Consider the following 20,440-nt stretch of genomic DNA (forward strand, 5'->3'; position numbering starts at 1 on the left):
ATGCTATGTAAATGGGGTGATCTTTTAGCTGCTGCTAGTGGGCTGCAGCATTGAGTGCTTCCCCTACAATCCTGTGCCTTCTTTTGGATTTTCTACATGAGGCATTTATCATGGGCTTACCATTCCCTACACATGGTTGTTTACTGACCCTCCAGTTTCACTTCTGTATCTAACCGGGACTTTTGGTGAGTTTTTATAGAGCAAGGGAAATGCAGCATTTAATTGTGAAAGCGAAAGAAGTTGTAATTTCTTCTTCTATATTTGCATTATTTTGCTATAGCACAGTGCCACCTAGAGGTTATGGAAAAGTAGGAAACAAAATGTTCCTCATGTAGTGCTTGGATCTCAGTTCTGCAACAAAACCAAAAGTAGATTACAGCTGATTAACAGTCTCATGTAGAAAAGCTCCAAATCATAAATACACACACACACACACACGATTCAGACTCAGTTAAGCGTTGCATGAGGCCACCCCACTGTGTCCTCTTTCTACAGAAGACAATCCTGTTTCAAGGTGTCCTCTGTTTGAAAATTGCTCTGTCCAATTCCAGTTAAAAGATCAAGAACCATCAGAAGGAAGATCTGAGCCTTGAAGTTGACCATCAACAGCACCTGGACAACAGACTGAACAACACACATAGGTCACTTCATCAGCATCTTCCACTATGGTGAGATGGACTGTATTTCTATTTAAGTTATGATTATAATTTCTAAATTGACATTTAAAGCCCCAAACGGCTTGGGACCTCGGGACTGGAGGGAGCACCTCTCCTTATATATGCCTGCCCGAGTTTTGAGATCTGTTGGAGGAGCCCTCCTCTGCATCCCACCAACACGAGACATACATTATGGTGGGACAGGGGAGAGGGCTTTCTCGGTTGTGGAACACCCTTCCCTTGGAGGCCTGACTGGTGCCGACTCTGGCTTCATTTCAGCGCCAAGTTAAAACTTGGCTTTTTATCAAAGCCTTTGAGGGCTAAATTCTCCATGGTTGCACATAGTTTAAATTGTTTTTATTGCTTTTTAAAAACAAATCTACTGGTATTAATATGTTTAATGATTTAATACTTGTTTTAGCTGCATATATTATTTATGCTTTACATTGTTCTTATTTTATCTGTATGCCGCCCTGAGATCCCAGCGATATAGGGGCAGGATAGATATGTTTAATAAAATAAATGAATTAATAAATATATACACATGAATCAGGATATGTAAATTGTACGCAAATCTTTTGTCACCTTTTTTGGTGATGTGTTTCCTCTCTTGTTTGGTAGTTCATAAGTGACCAACTACCTGAGTCAATCCCATTGTGTACTATGGTGCTTTTCCTAGAAAACGAGGCTCCTCAAACAATGTTTCTCCACATGCAACTCACTTGCAGTTAGTTAGCCATGGCTTCTCACTTTGTGTAAACATGGTGATTAAAAACAACGCCATGTGTTCGTTAGACAAAATTATGTTACTTGCAGGTTACGTGCTGGTAACAGTTGCACAGAAGTGCCTCATAGGTGGGCATTTTGTAGTGCTCAGAGGCCCCTCGGTGTATTTAGAGGTGAAATCCAAGAGTGGCCGGAATCATTGAAAGCTTCAGAACAATGTTAATACAGCAATTATTTGAGCAGTGAATGACTTCTAATTGTCAAAAGGATAAGATAGAAAATCAAGCCATCTAAGACATAGAAACTCAATAGGCTGAGGCTCAATAAAACTAGCAACATAAATTTTTATCTGTTAGTGGGAAGGCAAGATAAAACAGATGAAAATGGACAGGATTAAGAGGAATGGTAAACAATTGCCAGTGAAACGGGGACAAAGCTGGGAATCTAACTATAAAGTGCTAAAGGAAATCCCTTGGTATTAATTCTGAAACAATTACTTGTATGCTTTGGGGCCCAAACTTGATTCCAAGGGAGTTTTGACTCTCAGCAAGAACAGCCTTTAAAAAAAAAAAAAGAGTGTCCGTGATCTTACTGCCTAATCAGATCATTCATTTCAGTTTCCATAGAGGAAGCAGAGTTTGGTTCACTAAGGCTGTAATCCCAGGCACTTAACTGACACTATGGCCATGGCTAGACAAGGGGGTCGGAGGGCGACGATCTCACGATTTTATGATTGTGAGGTCATCGCCCTCATTTACACGTGGCGCGTGACATCACAGCCACCATTTTGGATTCATTTTTTACCGGGAAAGGAGCACACGAGTGCTAGTGCGCAAACGGTGAGTTTAAAAAACACACACCTTGCCCTCCACCCCACTCCTGGGTTGGAGGAGCCGGGACAACCCGCGACGCCTGGCCACATGTTCTGCAGTCTCGAGATCATTCTTCCCTGCTCCTAGGATCCTCTGTGCGTCATGTGGATGCACAGGGATGATCCCGGGGGATATAGGCCTGGTCTAGCCATTGCCTAAGTCTCACTGATCCTGTTCAGACAACACACTAAGCCACGGTGGTTAAGCATTTTGAGTTAAACATTATAGCTTAACGTGCCATGTGAACCATGACTTAGAGTGTCATATGAGCCATTGCTAACCATGGTGGCTTCATAACCATGATTTAAACATGCTCACTAATCATTTTCTGCTAAAGGGTTAGCGGCCTAACCATAGCTTAGCATGTTGTCTGAACAGTCCTACTGAGTAGACAGTTCGTTTTTCTAATGAATATGATTCATAGAATAATAGAATAGTAGAGTTGGAAGGGGCCTGTAAGGCCATCGAGTCCAACCCCTCATAGAATGTTGTATCTATGAGTGCAGTCATTTCAGAAAATGGATATGCATCAATAAGTACAACTTGACTTTCGCAACAGCTCAAGTAGCTTCATATTCAGAAAAGTAGGACAGAGCTGTTCCGTTCTATTTATTTGACTCAAACATCTGTGTGATTTTTATAAGACACTGTTGCTGCATCATGTGGTTGCATTTTACTTTGTTAGCTGTCTTGAAGTCATTGAGAAAGGCAGGATAAAATTGTTTTTACTATATAAATAAGGGGGACAAGTCTGTTTTTTTTTTTTTAATCTACCATGTTGAGAAAGTCTAATTCGGCCCAAACATATTTGGCTCAGGGCACGCTCTTATGCATGCTCAGGCAGGAAAAAGTCCAACAACTCCCAGAATTCCCCCAGTCAGCATGCTGAGAGCTGAAGGACTTTGCTGGCTGGGGTATGCTGGGAATTGTAAGACCTTTTTCTCTCTCTAAACATGCATATAGGATTGCACCATTGGGCCGTTAACTCGCAACCGAACATTTTGTAGTGGTGGTTAGGCCAGCAGTGGTGGTAAACCAGCAGGTGAGCACTGGTTAACACAAAATACTGGGGGGGAAACCTACTACAAGTAACCTCTCTTTCCCATAGCTGGGGCTGCATGCACCAAGATCTGTCTCATCCTCATCCAAATATGCAGAGGCTTGGTATTTGCAAGTGATACAAAGTGGATTCAGTCCTACTTACTTCTTAGTAGACATGCAGAGGCTTCTCCTGCTTACTTCTGAGTTGACATGCTGCTCAGGTTTACTTCTGACCCGGCATGTACATCCTTACCCTGACTATCATTTCCAAAAGGGCATAAAGATGAGTATTATCTTTTGAATTGTAAACTTAGAAAGTATAATGAATGCCGTTCGTTGTCACAGATTCATTTTGATTGCTTAACTTGTGGGAGTTGTTTCATAGTTATCATTGTTTGTATAATGTATCTATCTATCATTACTCACAATACATTTTCCTAACGCATTCTCTTGATCTGAAATTGTGACAATTTCCAACCACACATTCAATATATGCACAATATGAAGGCGTGATTAAAGAGGTGGCATAAGAAAATACGAGTAACATGTTTTTCTTGCAGCTGCTAGTAGTAACTCTGCCGAATCAACTGAGCTGCATTAGTCACAAGTAACATTTGGTTCCCTGCAGTTATGCTTAGATCAAATGACTGAACTTTGCTTAGTGGGTTATTACAGTCAACTTCTATGAGATTCCATCAAGTACAAATGTTGATACTTCAGTGAGCAGCTTCAGTATGCTCTTTCCAAAGCCACACCTTTGCCTCTGAGGTAGTGAATGGAGCAGTAACCTATGAAGTTCAATGGATGACTTCATATGTCACCTTTGCTTTTTTGCCCTCTGCTTCAGCTGCTGTTATCTAATGGTAGAAGGATCAAGACGTCATTTAATAGATAACAAACTATATTTCTTGTGTGTGTGTGTGTATACCAAGTAACCCTTGGCAGTACCAAGTCTTTCACCACAAGAGAGTTTCATCCAGTCAGCAACACTGCATGCTTTGAGTAACTGCTAAATTGAGAAGATGGAAAGTGCCCTGAGGTAAGGAGCGTAACTTTCTCCCCACCTCAGGACACACTCACGCACACACTGTTGGAAGCTAGCCATGCAGACATTACATTATGTGCTAGCTTCTGTCAACCTAAGTTGTCCTGGAATTCCAGAATGTGGTGACTGGAAGACCTGCAACAGCACACTCAATGCCTCAGAGCTAAAGTTCTTTGGGTCTGCCCAAAGTCAAAACATAGCTTGAAACATACCACAGCTCTGTAGCAGTGAGTGCTGGGTTCTGTAACAAGCCATGAAGCATTCCATCTGGGCTCTGAAGAGGAAACACGCCCAAAGCAAGCAAGCATTTACATGGCTCTCAACGTCATCATCTTTCCTAAGAAAAGGACTGATATGAGTACACATTACATTTACCACAGGGACATCACCGAAAATAGCCTCTCCATTGTGAATTATCTCCCTCATACCCATAAAGTGTGGAATTACTTACCACATGGATTGGCACAATCGTGTTACAGGAGAATATGTTCTCACCCACAACTATCAGGAACACAGAGAAAGCCATGGAGACTCATAAAGTGATATTGGTGATCTATGTGGCAAGTAATTTTACTGGCCCTGTGAGGTATACCAGGAATATTGGGGGAGGGGGGAATGTTCAACATTACTAGGGGTATAATTGCTTGAGTTGTGTATATGGCTTCACTTTGAACCCCAGTATTTCACTTTGAGGTAATAGGATACTCTTCCCCTTCCACTGGAGGAGTATTATTTATTTATGTGTGCTGGAGAGGAACATAGATCCTATCACATTTTTGTAAGTACCCACTGGAGTGATAGTGAAATATGCTGCCATGTTCATCCCACCTATATATGCAAAAGGCTGACTCTATGAATGTTATGACTGGCTGACAGTGGCCTCTTGTAGAGGTTCATCAGATGAGCGTTTTATCGTACACTCACTACTGCCCACAACATTCACCTTCAGTACATCTCCCGCTTGTTTTTCCATAACAAAATAGACCCCTTTTAATCTGATTTTTAGAAGAAAAAGAATTGAATGTGGCGTGATCTCCTGCTGTGTGCAGGAAAAGCGATGTGATAAAAACAGTCCCTGAATGGGCCATGCGGTCTTTGTTTACTTCCTCTTTCCCCTCCAGGAAGAAAGAGGAAGTAATGAGGGACAAAAGCGGGGGCATCGTAGCGACAGTAAGGAAACACAATTTCCCCTTATGTGATGAGGCTCAATGTGCCAAATTCAAACAAGTGAATGTTCCCCATGGTTGCCTTCTCCCCACGACAGCTAAGTCTAGGAATTCTGCACCTTAAAGAGCTGTTTAGATGGTTACTGAAACAATGTACATTACACAAAGGAGCTTGAACACACTGCTATATAAATTATTGCTGTTATAGTTGTTGGCATCATCATCATCTACCCTCCTTGAGCTGTTGGGATAGAGCAGGATAGAAGTCTAAATATATAAGTAAATAATGACATACAGGCCAAATTCTTGCATTCCATTGCTGAAGAAACCCCAAGGATTACTCCAAATGTTTTCCAGCAGTTGCTCATGTAAAAATTAGTTGAGGTCACAAAGGGACACCACTAATAAAAATAAATAGCTCCGAGAAGAAATTAGGATCCACAGTTTTCAAACTTTTTTGCTCCTTGACTGGGATTACAGGTCATGTCTTTCATCATGCCATGTCAAAAATGAACACTCACGCAGAACAGTTTATTATGTCAGAGGAGACATCTGCTGCTTGTTTGGATGGCAAATTGGCAAGTCTTTAATATTGTCATATTGATCCAAAAAGACAGTAAACAACTGAGTGGCCATGGAAACCGCACACAGTTTTATCCTGTTGCTTTATTCCTAATTGTGAGGTTTTAATTCTGGCGAACAGAATCAGATTGGCAGCACCAGAGGACAAAATCTTCCCCAGAGATTGAGGCAGCCTGGATGAAAACATTTCCCTTAGACTGCCTCTCCTGGATATTAAAGTTTAGGGGAAAGAAAAGAGCTCTATTATCATGCTGTATTTTTCTTCTAGTCATTCCGTTATGAGTGCAAACAAGGGAGTAGCAAAACTAGGGAATGCCAAGGATACCAGTGATTTATGTAATATGGGACATCTGACTATGAAGAATATTGATGATGTCAAGAAACCAAGGCGAGATCTGCACCTTGCACCAAATCATTACGAACCCATCATGGTAATGCTGTATCCCTCTCACACATATATACCTTGTAGGACACACAATGGTATTTTGGATAATGTGGAATAAAAAGCAGGAAATAACACTATGGCCTCAGCTAGACCTACTGGTCTAGCAGGACGGGGGGGTGAAGATCTCACAATATTTTTATTGCGAGATCTCACCCTCTGTTTACACATGGCACACGACGACCTCAGATGGAGAGGACGTTGCTGCCATTTTGTTTTGTTTTTTTAAGAGGAAGGAGCGCTCATGCATAGAAAGGTAAGGTTTTTTAAAAAATTTAAACTTAATTTTCCCCCACCCCCCACCCTATGCGCAGGTCCCAGCTACTCACGAGGAACCGGGACAACCAGCAATACAAGCCCACATGTTCCGCAGTCTTGGGATCACACCAAGACCGCGGAAAAAGTGGGCTCAAAGGCAAGGGCGAGATTCCTCCCTGATCCCAGGATCATCTGTGCAACATGTGGATACAAAGGGACAATCCTGGGGATCACCCTGGGATTTTGCCCCGTCTAGCTAAGGCCTATGATAGCAGTGTGTGGAATGTGTAAAGTTTCCCAACAGTTATCAGTGTACTTCAGTACTGCTATAAAGCAGTAGTGTGGCTCTAACCCAAGTCAATAGGCCAAATTATTGTCTCCCCCCCCCCTTTCTGGATTTTGTCATCCTTTTGTCTACAAGTGCAGCACAAATCTGCTCCATTGTTCAGGCAATTGTGGAGTATATGTTCCAGTGAATGGAATACTCCTTTGTTTTCAGTTATAGCACATGCATGTGGACAGGCATCTTTTTAGCCTGGAAGTATCTGGCACTTTACTTTAAGCAAAGATGTATATCTCACAGAAACTAGTTATACTGGTCAAGAGAACAGGATGTTCTTTAGTACTTAGCTTGTGCAAGAACAATAATAAATAATATTCTCATCAAAATAAGACTAAAGACACACTGCATATTATCATATGAAACTAGTTTTCCCAATTTGATCTTTTAGAAATAATATGCTTAATTCAATAATAGGTTGCATGAAAGAATTGGGAATAAACTGATTCAGTACCATTGCTTTTAGATCAGGTCAATATGGTATGCAAAGAGAAGAAGATCAGCTATTGCAAATTATTGTGCATATATACTGCTAAGATAAGTGAAATTTAAGTGGTCATCCTAACAGTGTTTCATCCTTTGAAAGAGAAATTGAAGGTTCTCTATAGAAAACCAGCTATAGTATCAAATTTATATTTGTTTTTACCATTCCGAAAGTGTAGGACTTAATCAACAGTTTCTGGATAAGATAAAGTATATTGAATTAGTGACCATAATGAATTCCTTTATGACTTCAGCCTGGGCTATGTTAGTACACTTTTGAGGAGGGTGCCTTAGAAGACTGGAAGCTGCAAACGGTGTCCACTTGCTAATAGGTGCATAACACCAGATCTTCACTGAATTCTTTGATGTCTTAGTGGCATGCTGTAGGTAATGTTTGTTTTGGACAAGTATTGTGGACAAAAACTACTTACAAGAACCATTGTGTAAAATAATGCTACCGGACACATATAGAGTTAAATCCAACATCATGCTAGCAGATAGTGCAATGGAGCTTTCTCTTTCTCTCCTCCCCCAAGAATCTGCTTCATAGAGTTTCCCAGCTCTCCAGAGCAGATTCTGAGGCTGTGCAGTGGGCTGTGAGGAAGGAGAAATCACCACCTCAGTTTTGCTGACAAAAGCAGTTCCATCAGCAGAATGACAGCATTGGATCCAACCCATAAACTGTCATATAAAACCTCACTAATAATTTGTTCATTCCGATTTAATTCTGACCACTAAAACCAGACCGACGAGGAAATGCATGCAGTATTTCTGGGTGAAGAAAAGTATCAGGCTTATAGAAGACAACCAAGAACACCTTACAAGCTTACATCATCATGTCAACTTGTTATATAGAGGCGATAATGAAGAAGATGCTATTTAGGTAACTTTAAAAAACGGTGATGGGCAGAGGGGGAGATGCCGTCTCTTTGGTATAGAGTGCCCAAGTTGTTTGAGGCATAGTAGTCAAAGTCAGAACCTTCAACTGTTGTTGTTGCTTGTCAGATGTAGAAGGAAAGCTGCATAACTTACTAAATACAATTAAATAAGTTTTCAGATCTACAGCCTACAAAGATATTCACAACAGAAAGAAACTCCCTGCAGCTGGATAGATAAGTGACAGGAACAGAGCAAGTATAACAATTCAAAAATTTGGAAAGTATAATGATGTAGGGTCAAGTATCTAGAGCACAAATTAAAAGCAGAACGGCTATGGTGAAACAAACATTTAATAAGAAGAAACACCTGTTAGCAGAAGGAAAAAGTATACATCTAAAAAACGAGCATTTTTTTTAAAAAAAACACCCTCATATGGGATACAGCTCTGTATGAATAAGAAGTGTGAATGATAGATAAAATGGAAGAAAGGAAACTGGAGGCATGTGAAATGTATTTTAGTAGAACGTATAATGTAGATTGGATATAAAGGAAAACGAATCAAAACAGCCAACCAGAGAATGGAAAGTGCAGAAGCAAACTCCATTATATTCCTGCAGTCATGATGGCGTTATGATTTAAGTGAGTCTAAAATGCAAAACTGCACATACGTAGAGTATTTTTTTAAAAAAATCAAGGTGGTGGTTGTTTCAACATATCGGGAATGTAGAAGCAGTTTTAAAGCATGGAATGGTGTTTGGAGGAGGGGAAGTAAAGAAATGTGTGTTTCACAACTAAAATAATACGCATGGCTACCTAAAGCCTAACGCCACCCCAGAAAACCATTCAGTCCAGGTATCAAAACTATCTAGCAGTACCACTGGTCATAGCCTTGCGCTCTTGGGTTTCTTCATTTTGGTAGGTGGTCACAGACCGATCATTCACATTTGTGGTAGCATTTTCTACAACAGCTTTTTTCTCTCTCCATTTGCTGGTGTTGTCAGGCCACACCCTATAATATAGATCATAGCAGGCGTAGCCGTTGAGTTGAAAAGTTCTTTTTTAGTCAACTGGAAATTTATGAGAGGAACATGTTGCTTTCATATAACTAGAATATTTGGTATTTATATGGTGCTTTTCCTAAGTATTTGAAAATATTTCACTTTGAACTTCCTGCTCCCCACCCCAGCCACCAAGGGAAGTTAAGGTTTAACAAATTCCAAAGCTTTTTGAAATTTCAATGGGCCTTAGATCTTGAATTCCAGTTGTCTCTTTTTAAAACTCCGACCCAGCCAATCATGTCTGCTGTTATACCACCACACATAGAACTGAGTAATTTGTGACAGCAGGTTGGCCAACTGCTCTCAGGCAGCCTTCAAAAAAGCCATCTCCTACTCTTTGGCTTCTGCTCTGCTGACATCTGTTGCAGAAAGGGAGTTAACCACACCCATTTGTCAGCATGCAAACACTCGGATCCCAGGAGAATGCTTCTAAAGGGAGGGATTGCAGCATTTTGATTCCTATTCCTAGGATTTTTATTTTATTTTTTTTAGTCTGAAGGTCAACAAGCAAAAAAAGCCCCAAAACAAGGCCCCAACCCAGCATAGAGAGTTAGATGTGCTTCAGGCCTGGTGATCAGAATGGGACTTAATTGCACAGGAACATGCAGTGAATTGGGGCTGGTGAACAGAATACACCTTGGGAAACCAAAAATTTTCAAAAGCAATGGACCTGGCCTGTGGTTTCTCTAGTTCATCCCTTATCGCTTATTGAATCAATATTGGTGTGAGTTTTGATGCATGCTTGTCTCTCAGCTCATGTTGAGGATCATCACTCAGTGCAGAGTCCCTGCTTTGCATCTAAAAGGTTCCAGGTTCAAACATCTCCAGGTAGGGCTGGAAAATGCACTTGTCTGAAACCCTGGAGAGAATGGGCCATTGAACGGCATGAACTTAGGCATTTCTGCCTATTCAAAACTGTAGGTTTACCGTAGTAATGCTGGAGCCATAAGGTCCGTCCACACCTTATGAGTACAGCAAACGGGTGGATGAGAGGGTGGACATACAGCTAGCCCCACCTGTAACACTGACTTACAAGAGACCAGCCTTGTGTCTGGTGTCTAAAAAGGAGCCTACAGTATGCACATAGGCCTTTCCAACATGAGGCATTTATTGTGTGCTTGTCATTCCTTACTCGCGGTTGTATACGGGTTCTTTAGACAATGATGTGACCCTCCACTTTTGCTTCTGTTTCTAAACAGCACTTTCGGTGAGTTTTTTTAGAGCAGGGGAGATGGGGCATTATTTCTGATGGTGAAAGAAAACACCATTTCCACTTGTGATATTTGGGCTACTTCGCCATACCACAGTGCCACCTAGAGGTTATGTAACAGATGAGCAGGAAAGGAAACGCTCCTCGTGTAGCGCTCAGATCTCGGTTCTGTGACACGACCAAAAGTAGCTGCAGTGGATTAACAGCCCCGTGTAGAAAAGCCCATAGTGCTCGTCCATGCAGTAAGTAATTGAGGCTATCACTCATGTGGAAAAGCCATACATGTGTACAAAGATACACAGATGGAGGTGGATAAAAGCCCAGTGCTGGGGGCAGGATTAGCTGGAAGACACCCCTCCTCACATTCAGTCCATGTATGAGCAGTTGAAAAGTTCTGGATAGGGCAAAAGTTTGCATCAGGCCAGGTTTCCCCATTCCCATTCCCACTAGCTCATTCCTGTTCCCTTCTGCTTATAAAATGAATGCTATTAAGGCCACCGAGTAGGGATTGTGGAAATATCTGTGTTGTCTTGAACGTGGATGCTCTTGCACGACCTTCCCCAACCTGATGGCTCCCATCCCTAGTCAGCATGGGCTGTACTGTCTGGGGACAATGGGACTTGTAGTCCAACACATATGGCAGGCACCAGGTTGGGGAAGGCTGCTCTAGCACTATTGAATAGGTGGTGTGGTGGTGCCCTTTCCCTTCACTGGCCGGACTGACGCCTATTTGTAAAAGCTGCCTGGCAAACCCAAACAGAAAGATCCAGCCGCCTTCAGCCCAAAGATTCTGTAACGGGAAAGCCTTGCATTTATGCATGTCATGTAGCTCTTAAAGCTGAAGTCCTGCCAGGGAAAGGGTGGGCGAGTGGGAACCGTAAGCAGTTCTAATAATGGTTCTACGGTGGTTAATTTTATAAAGGCAAGTTTTTTGTTTCAGTCCTTCGCTCCTGTCATAATAGCTGAACTGTATTTAATACCAGCAGCCTGTCATGCTCAAGCTTATTCTTAAATCTTCCTGGAAGCAGGAATGAGACAACAATAAACCTGTGGGCTTTAATACTGAAACAGCAGGTAAGCTGGCAGATCATCATTAAAACTTATCAGTTGGGTCCATTTGACTGCTGCAACATTGTCAAGCCGTAAATTCACTCTGGAGGTAAAGCATGTGCCTGCTGGTATATGCCTGAGGGGGTTCTGGGAATGAAGTCTGCTCTCAAAAACTATTCCAGTTATTCATGTGACTCAGCTGCTGAAATCAGGATCCTTTTGTGGTCACATGGTGGCACGCTGATTCAGTCTCTGCTCCGGCAGCAACGGGATACAGGAAAGAGACACCTCATCGGAGAAAAAGCCACTTTCTCCATCCATATGAAAAGGAAATAATCTCTGATGAGGGCTTTTTAAAAATGTATATACAAAACATTGTTATTGGCATGAAAACTCCAGGTCATACAGATGGATATTGTTTTAGATTTTGAGGAGGAGGGAAAGTTCAGGCAGAAAAGTTTCCCCCAATATTCCTAATCCTTAAATACCAAGAGGCTTGTTACATTATTCTCTCCCCTTCCTCATCTATTTGGACATAAAATGGGGCGAAGGGTGGGTGTGGGAGACGGAGGATCACAGTGCTTCTTCTTTGAGAGCTGCTACCCTCCCCTGAAAGCATCCTCCAATCACACTCATATTCATTCCAAAAACTCAGAGTTGAGGAATATTCGGAGGGCTCCGATTTGGGGTGACACAGCATCCCCGGGGTTGAAGGATTGAACATGATAGAGCAGGGATCCCTGACCTTTTCCAGTTGGTGAGCACACTTGGAATTTTGAGAGAGTGTTGTGGGCATGCGACTGCCATGGAGTGGGGGGTGGGGTGGAGGATTGCCCATTAATAAAATGGCTGCCGTGGTGGGCAAGACGGGTCACAAGAAGACACTCATTTTCCAGAAAGCAAACTGGTGAGACTAAAAGAAAAGTAATTTGCTCAAGAACATAAGTACAACAAAGAGGTTGGGACTAAGTTCCAAAACACACAACCATTCGTCTAAGTCCAAATAATGATGTTGCTTGAGCCCAGCACCTTTTTTGTAGCATCCCAACTTCCCAATTAAAAATAAAGATCTTAAGAAATAAAATAAAAATCAGGAGAGGCAGGGAGAAGTGTCTTTGAGCATGTTGGTACCCACAGCCTCCACATTGGAAACCCCAGCATTAGGCAACACTTGTATAGTCATTAGAGTTGTGCACCAGTGTGGTGTAGTGGCTAAAGTGTTGGCCTGGGTGTCAGGAGATCCGGGTTCTAGTCCCCACTCAACCATGAAAACCCACTGGGTGACTTTGGGCCAGTCACTGCCTCTCAGCCTAGCCTACCTCACAGGGTTGTTGTAAGGATAAAATGGAAAGGAAGAGGACCATGTAAGCTGCCTTGGGTTCCTTATAAGAGGGGGGGAAAGGCAGGATATAAAGGTAATAAATAATAAGTGTATTGTTTTCCCTTTCTCCACTTTTCTGTTTATTGGCTTGTAATCATGGTTTTTGTCTTCTTATGATATCCTATACAGATATTAACCCATCCATAGTTGCTCATTCTACCCCCACTCACTGGTTTGGTTGCACTTTTTTTCCTTGTGCCAGTGTTTAGGAAGCCCATGGTTGGGAAGTGGAACAATACTTGAGGTAAAAAATAAAACTGTAAAATAAAAATGTACACACACACACACACACGCACACACACACAATCTGTCGAACTTGCCAACACTTGACATCAGCACTTAGCTTCAGAAACTAATGATACATGCTCAGATGTGGTGAACTCCAGCAAAGTCTCCCTCTGCCATTAGAACGGGTGATCATAAAGGGAGAGGACAACTAAAGCAGCACCCAGAGGAGTATTGGTTGGATGTGAGAAGTGACATAATCAGCACAACAACTAGGAATTCATATCAAGGGGTATTAACCAAGCCAGCCTGAATTGTGGGAAGGCAGCACCTCAGAAGGGTCCTGGAGTTGCAAATTGATTGATTTACACTGAGGGTAAGGAGGAGACTGTGCAGGCCAGGAATTGCAGCCATAGGAGGGGCAGAGAGGGGGAAGAGAGAGAGAGAGAGGAGAAAGAGAGAGAGAAGACCCAAGGTACTTCCAGTAAGTCATGAGAAGTGGGAATAAGCAGAAGGTGTGATCTTCAGGGCCCAGTGTTCATGTTTTATGTCCTCAGGGCACAGCTAGTCAGACTGGGAGGTCAGAGGCAGCACAGGTCAAGTTCCGGAAACTATAGTCAAAGGTCAAGAAAGCTATCTGTACAGCACCATGTACATTGATGGTGCTATATAAATAAATAATAATAATAATAATAATAATAATAATAATAATAATAATAATAAAGGCAAGTGGCATGAGGCTAGGGCCCAAAGCGAGAACCATGAGCCCAAGCGGTCAGAGACAGATGATGTAGTCTAGTAGAAACAGATGCATGTTCATTGTTCTCATTCTGAAAATAAGCAGTGGGATTGGCCCAAGACATTTTGCTTCCTGAGTCAAAGTACAAGATGGCACCCACACTCAATTCCATGTACAGAAGTCCATGTACAAGGACCCTGTGAGGTAAATCACGCTGAGAAATCGGGATTGGCCCAAGGTCACCAATGAACTTCAGGTCAAAATGGCAGTAAGTATTTTTGGCAGTAAGCCCCCAAAGTATGGTAATCGATGGCTGCTGTTCCCTATGGGATCAGATTAGTCAGTCAAAGGTTACTTTTAGTCACCTATATTTTTCAGTGTTTGCCTGAAACTGTGACCTGATATGGAGATCTGGCATGAGATGTAGTCAGTGGCTTAATCTATACCAAGCAGGATATTGCACTATAAAAGCATTATGAAAATGGTATATAAAAATAGCGGTATGAAAGGGGCATATGGCATGTGTTAATGGGCCCCAAGAGTTGTCAATGCACTTCAATACCACTATAAAGCAGTAGTGTGGCTCCTGTCTTTTATATACTGCTTTCATACCGCTTTCATAACGGAATATCCTGCTTGATGTAGATTAGGCCAGTACGTTCATTACATCCTGCTCATTGAGATCTTAATGATACAGGGTGGGATATAAATGTTTTAAATAATAAATAAATAATAAATAAAATTGTCTAAAAACCTGCAGAAGAACAAAGTGGTGTCATTATTGAATCCAAAGAGCAGTAATAGTCCAAACCAGCCAGAGTTATTCCGAATTAGCTGTATTTAACAGGCATGGAAATACCTTTATATCAATTTTATATTAATTTTATATCAATTTTGCTGCATAGTTTTTATTCTGGTTGTGCTTTTTATATTGTATTTTGTATTTGTGCTTTTAACCTGTTGGTTGTCTTACTATGGTTTTTAATTTTTGTGAACTGCCCAGAGAGCTTCGGCTATTGGGCGGTATAGAAATGTAATAAATAAAATAAAATAATAAAATAAATGGAAGAAAGGAAACATTCTCTGCCCATTATCTAAATTCAAATCTGTCAAAAATCATCACATATAAATACAATAGAGAAATGATGATATTTCAAGTTGTCTGGAATATTTCTTTTAAAAAGCCACAAAGTAGTGGAGAATGTAAGACATGCCAAGAAAAAAAAAGTCCTTGCCTGGGAAAATTAGGGGATTTCCATTCCTTCCTGCTGAAAAATGTAACAACAGCTTTAAACTTCAGGGAGGAAAAAGTCCTTGAAAGGCAAGAGATTTCAAGCTTCCTGAAAGAGGCGGTCTTTCCCTATTAAAGCTATCGATAAATATATCAGATAAAGTGGAGGAGGGCTCCGTGCAAATATTAACTGTATATTAATTATTAAACCAGATCATAAATGGAAACCCTATTAACCAAAGTGAAAGAGAGAGAAGTTTAAAAATATATATCCACTGTTAAATTCTCTCGAAGAGAAGGGAATTCCCAGGAGGGAACACAGTAATTGTTTTTGAGTTTCTGCAGTTAAGGAGGCATTGGTAAAGCCTAGACATAAACAGGACTTGACAACCGTGAGCTTCAATGAAATTTAGAATGAGACGGAAATGGGATAAGCAAATTCCTTTTTGTTCATGACCTTAGTCTTACTTTCTTTCCTCCCCCTGCCTTGCCCCCAGCAGAATGACACATCAGAATCCCTCTCGGGTCCCATAAATCACTCACAAGGCAGCACCAGCCTTTGAAATGCTGTCTTGTGTTACAGTCATATCTCCCAGGCAAGCCATATTAGTGGGGCCTCCGTCTGCTTTGGAACTGTAATGTTACGAAAAGCACAGGCAAGCACGTCCAGTGTGCAATAAAGGAAGCAGCATGATTCCATTATTGCTGTCTTTGAAATGGCGTGTAGTCTCTTGGGTTAGGTTGAATGCCTTGTCAAGATGCAGCAGCGGAGGCTGCGACCACAGCTTTGAGAACAAAAATGAAATGTGTATTTGAATTTTGGAAGCCCAAACTGGTGATGCTCACCAGGTATAACTTATTGCAAAACATACAGTGATGGGGTTCAGACAACATGCTAACCCACATTCAAGGGTTGAATATGGGTTGAGAATGGGTTGTTGTTGAACTGTGGGTTATCATGTTGAATGAACCCAGCTGCATTAACCACAAACAGCCCATGAAGACAACCTGTGGTTTGTTGTTGGGTTGTGAACTGCAAGTTGTTCATGGTTAACAAACCATGGTTTGTTAGCATGGCTTGGTTCAGACAACACGATGGCCTAATCTACACCAAGCAGGATATTGCACTATGAAAGTGGTATATCAAAGGCAGGAGCCACACTACTGCTTTATAACGGTATTGAAGTGCACTGACAACTGTTGGGGCCTCTGGACACATACCATATACTGCCTTCATAGTGCTATATCCTGCTTGGTGAGACTCCTGCCTTTTATGTACCGCTTTCATAGTGTAATATCCTTCTTGGTGTAGATTAGGCCGATAACCCTAATTTAAATAACAACCCATGGTTCAACGAGAACTCACAGGAGTTTAACAGTGCAGTTTAACAGCCTATACATACATGTCTACATTGGGTAGAATGGAACTTACTCTCAGGTAAGTGTGTATAGGATTGCAGCTTCCATGTGCCTTATTTGGCAAAGCATCTGGCTGAAAGACTGGTCCTTGCTCCAAGGACCTTACAGTTTAACTTTTACAACCCTTAGCAAAACAAACAAATACAAAGCACAGAGTGAACCTGAGGGTGAACGATGCATTCAGTGGCAAAGAAAGGGCTATAAATGCAAGACACTGTTTCTGGACTGTGAACCACAGATATGTCCAATCCTTTAGCAAGGGAGATATGGAAAGCAGATTCTCCAGAATATCTTTTCAAAATCCTGTTTTTAGTAATGTCATTATGATGCAGCTTGATGGTTTTGTTACGCGCCCTGCTGTTTCTTTCCTGAAGGGATCCGTATTAGTGTATTGCAGAAAAACCAACAAAGCACCTTGTGGCACCTTGAAGGATAACACAATCCTACGGCCCCTAGGAGAGCATCCCAGGGACCATAGGATTGCTTGGAAAAACCCTTCCAAGATTAGGGATAGTGCTCTGACCTCATAAGGGGGCGTCAGAGATCCAACCGCCCTATTCTCCTGAGGAAAGGGGGCGTTCAGGTGGGCAGGGAGAGGAGACCGAAGAGGCCAGAATATGAGATATCCTGAGCTCCCCCCACCCCAGCCTCCTTCCCTTCCACTCAAAAGTGCTCTTCCAAGATGAGCTAAAAAGCCCATCTAGCAAAAGTCGCCAAAGACAAAGGATGGGGAGGTAAAGATCGCCTCTGCCATTCCTCCCACCTTGCTTGCTTAAGCACAATAGTCCACAGGAATCTGGGAAGCTTCCGAGTTTGGAAGCCTCCAAGCAGCAAGGGTGTAATTCAGTAGGATCGCTCCCTTGTTATGGCATACGCTTTGATGGACTATAGCCGATTTCATCAGATGCAAGAGTAGAATGGAGAGTTTCAGGTTTTTATACAGTATATATGGTGGTGGTAGTGGGGAAGACTTGTAAACCATGAGGTCAGAAGGAAATCCAATGCAGACAGTGACAATCACATTATTAACAATGGCCATTCACTGTGCAGTGGTTGAAGGTAACACAAACATCCTGGCACTAGGTAAGCCAATTAATATGTGAAGTATGATAAAGATCCCTTATCCCAATTCCAGACGCAGCTCCCAGAACAATGTTTGGTCTTGAATGTCTAATTTGGCTTTTCATTACCCTTGTGGGGGGTGCTGGTTTAGGAATCACCCTTGAGACCGTCTCTTTAAACATCCCAAAAAGTGACTTCAAAGATTCTCACTGGGGTCTTCCAAAGGAAGCTCCACTCCTGGGTAATAAAAGGTCATCATGGATAGCAAGTGTTGGGATAACATGGAGGCTGCTATGACCTGGATGGTGAATTCTACGACTGTCATATCAATTTGTTCTTTAAAAAGATTCACATTTTTATTTATTATTGCATTTTTATCCCGCCTTTTTTCCTCCAAGGAACCCAAGGTGGTGTTCATAATCCTCATCCTCCTCTCCATTTTATCCTCACAACAACAACCCTGGCTTTAGCTAGACCTAAGGTTTATCTCGGGATCGTCCTGGGGTCACCCCTGTTCATGTAAATGACACACAGGATATCTTGGGAGCAGGCAGGGACAACTGTGGGACAATCCCGGGATAAACCTTAGGTCTAGCTAAGGCCCCTGTGAGGTTGGTTGGGCTGAGAGTGTGTGACTGGCCCAAAGTCACCCAGTGGGTTTCCATGGCTGAGTGGGGACTAGAACCCAGATCTCCCGACTCCCAGTCCAACACTTTAGCCACTACACCACACTGGCTGACAACATTCATCGATAGAAGCCCCTTGAATGTAATCTGCAAAGGCACTTTCAGCACCTTGGGACTATAGTTTTCCTTCAAACACCCCACCCCCAAACAAGCTCTGATATGACTGGAGGCCGATGCAAAGCACATTGGCCACATTTGGGCCCAGTATGTCAATAAACTTTAGTTCAACTTTGACATTCAGCTCCTCTGCTGTGACTCATGCCCACTGTTCTCCCACGATTTGAGAACTGCAGGAAGCAAATTCCCAAGGCAGAAAAGAAAGCACAATAAGGGCAGCAGTAAGTGGTTCTCCAACCCCAACCCATCCCCGCAAAAACAACAACAACAGCAACAACAACAACAACAACAACAACAACAACAAAACACCCTTAAGCGAACTATGGCTCCAAATCCTCCTGAAATGGCATGACGATTAAAAGAAGATAACACTTGGACAATCCATACCTCCTGGTGGGGCACAGACAATATCCCATCCCAGCCATCATTCAGCGTGAGGTGCACTAGCTGGAGAGAAGAACCATATTATAGGTTTTCAATCATATTTCTGTGTGTAGCACACCTGGGATTGCCCTGAGGCAATACCTGGCCAGAGACTGACAAAAGGAAGTTATTTCCAGAGGGGTACCCATGTTAGTGTGTAGCAGCAAACAACAGAGACTTAAAGTCCAACACATTTATTTATTCTGGCGTAAGCTTTCATGGACACTGCCCACTTCATCAGAGAGTTCATGGCCCTACAGATGTGTTTCCATGGGAACAAATTCTTACACGTTTTCCCTTACGTTTTCTGAATGCTGAGGAAATACCTGAAGTGGAGGGGGGTAGGCCTTCCCCCTTCCCAGCTAAGGATGTTGCAATCTAAGTGCAGTTTGATAGAGGAGAAATAGCACGTAGCTCTGTATGATAGGATATAGGTCTGTATTTGTGAACAGAATACTGGACTAGAAGAACCCTTGGTCTGATCCAGCATGGCTCTTCTTACGTTCTATGTGGGGAGTTTTTTGGTTGTTGTTGTTTTACTTAGAAGTAAGTGTGCCAGCCCTGGGGTTAATCCAGTCCTCCCTTGCTGTGACCCTGACAAACATAACCCCCATGTGTTAATTAAGGTTTGAAAACGAAGCTCTCATTGGTCAAATGGGAGCTTCCCCCCCTCTAGAGCCTAAGTCAGAGTAGAGGATTATATCTCTTCTCCCAATGTGCTACAGTCCTAATCTCAACTGGGGCCCTGCATGCTTAATTTTAGGTTTAAAAAGTACATCTACACATGATGTAGGGGAATGCTGGGAGTTGTAGGACTTGTTTATGTCTAAACATGCATTGGATTACAATTTTAATATGTGTAGCTTGGGCTCTGTAAGCTTCTTAGGTTGCTGGTTGTTTCCCTAAATATTTAATGTGGAAGCACTGGACTTTGGTTGTCTGTTGGGGCATGTCTACATGAAGGGTTTGCCCCAGGGTGGCTTCGCAGTAGCAGCATGTCATCTACATGATGCAGCCGCCTTTGCAAATCCATCCGGGGGAAAACCCTGGAAACTCCGCTCGAAAAAAAGTTGGGCACTTACCCCAACTTTTTTGGCAGTGGAGCCCATGGCACCCCCTGATTGGTCACCATGGGTAGCCAAGTGCCTTTAAAAGTTTTTTAAAAATGGGGGAGGAGAGGAATGGGGCCGTTCCTCCTTCCCTTTTTAATTTTATTATCTGTATCTGTGCAGCTGTGCAGATACAGATAATAAAAAAATTAAATGGCGGGGGGTAGGAATGGGCAGCCAGAGAGAGGAGAGGAGAGGTGGTTCACCCAGAGTTCCTGCCCCCTCTCCTCATGTCCTCCC

General features: G+C 42.3%; 1 protein-coding gene across 1 annotated transcript in view; it reads right to left on the reverse strand.

Moving 5' to 3' along the window:
* The window catches only part of FGGY (FGGY carbohydrate kinase domain containing), a 220,106-nt gene extending 200,921 nt beyond the window's left edge, over nt 1-19,185 (reverse strand). Inside the window, exon 1 of the mRNA XM_063138270.1 lies at nt 19,056-19,185. The gene's annotated coding sequence lies outside the window, so the exon portion shown is untranslated. The remainder of the gene's footprint in view (nt 1-19,055) is intronic.
* Nucleotides 19,186-20,440: the final 1,255 nt, after the last annotated feature.

This window comes from Elgaria multicarinata, chromosome 1 (genome assembly GCF_023053635.1).
Source record: "Elgaria multicarinata webbii isolate HBS135686 ecotype San Diego chromosome 1, rElgMul1.1.pri, whole genome shotgun sequence".
Taxonomy (NCBI): domain Eukaryota; kingdom Metazoa; phylum Chordata; class Lepidosauria; order Squamata; family Anguidae; genus Elgaria; species Elgaria multicarinata.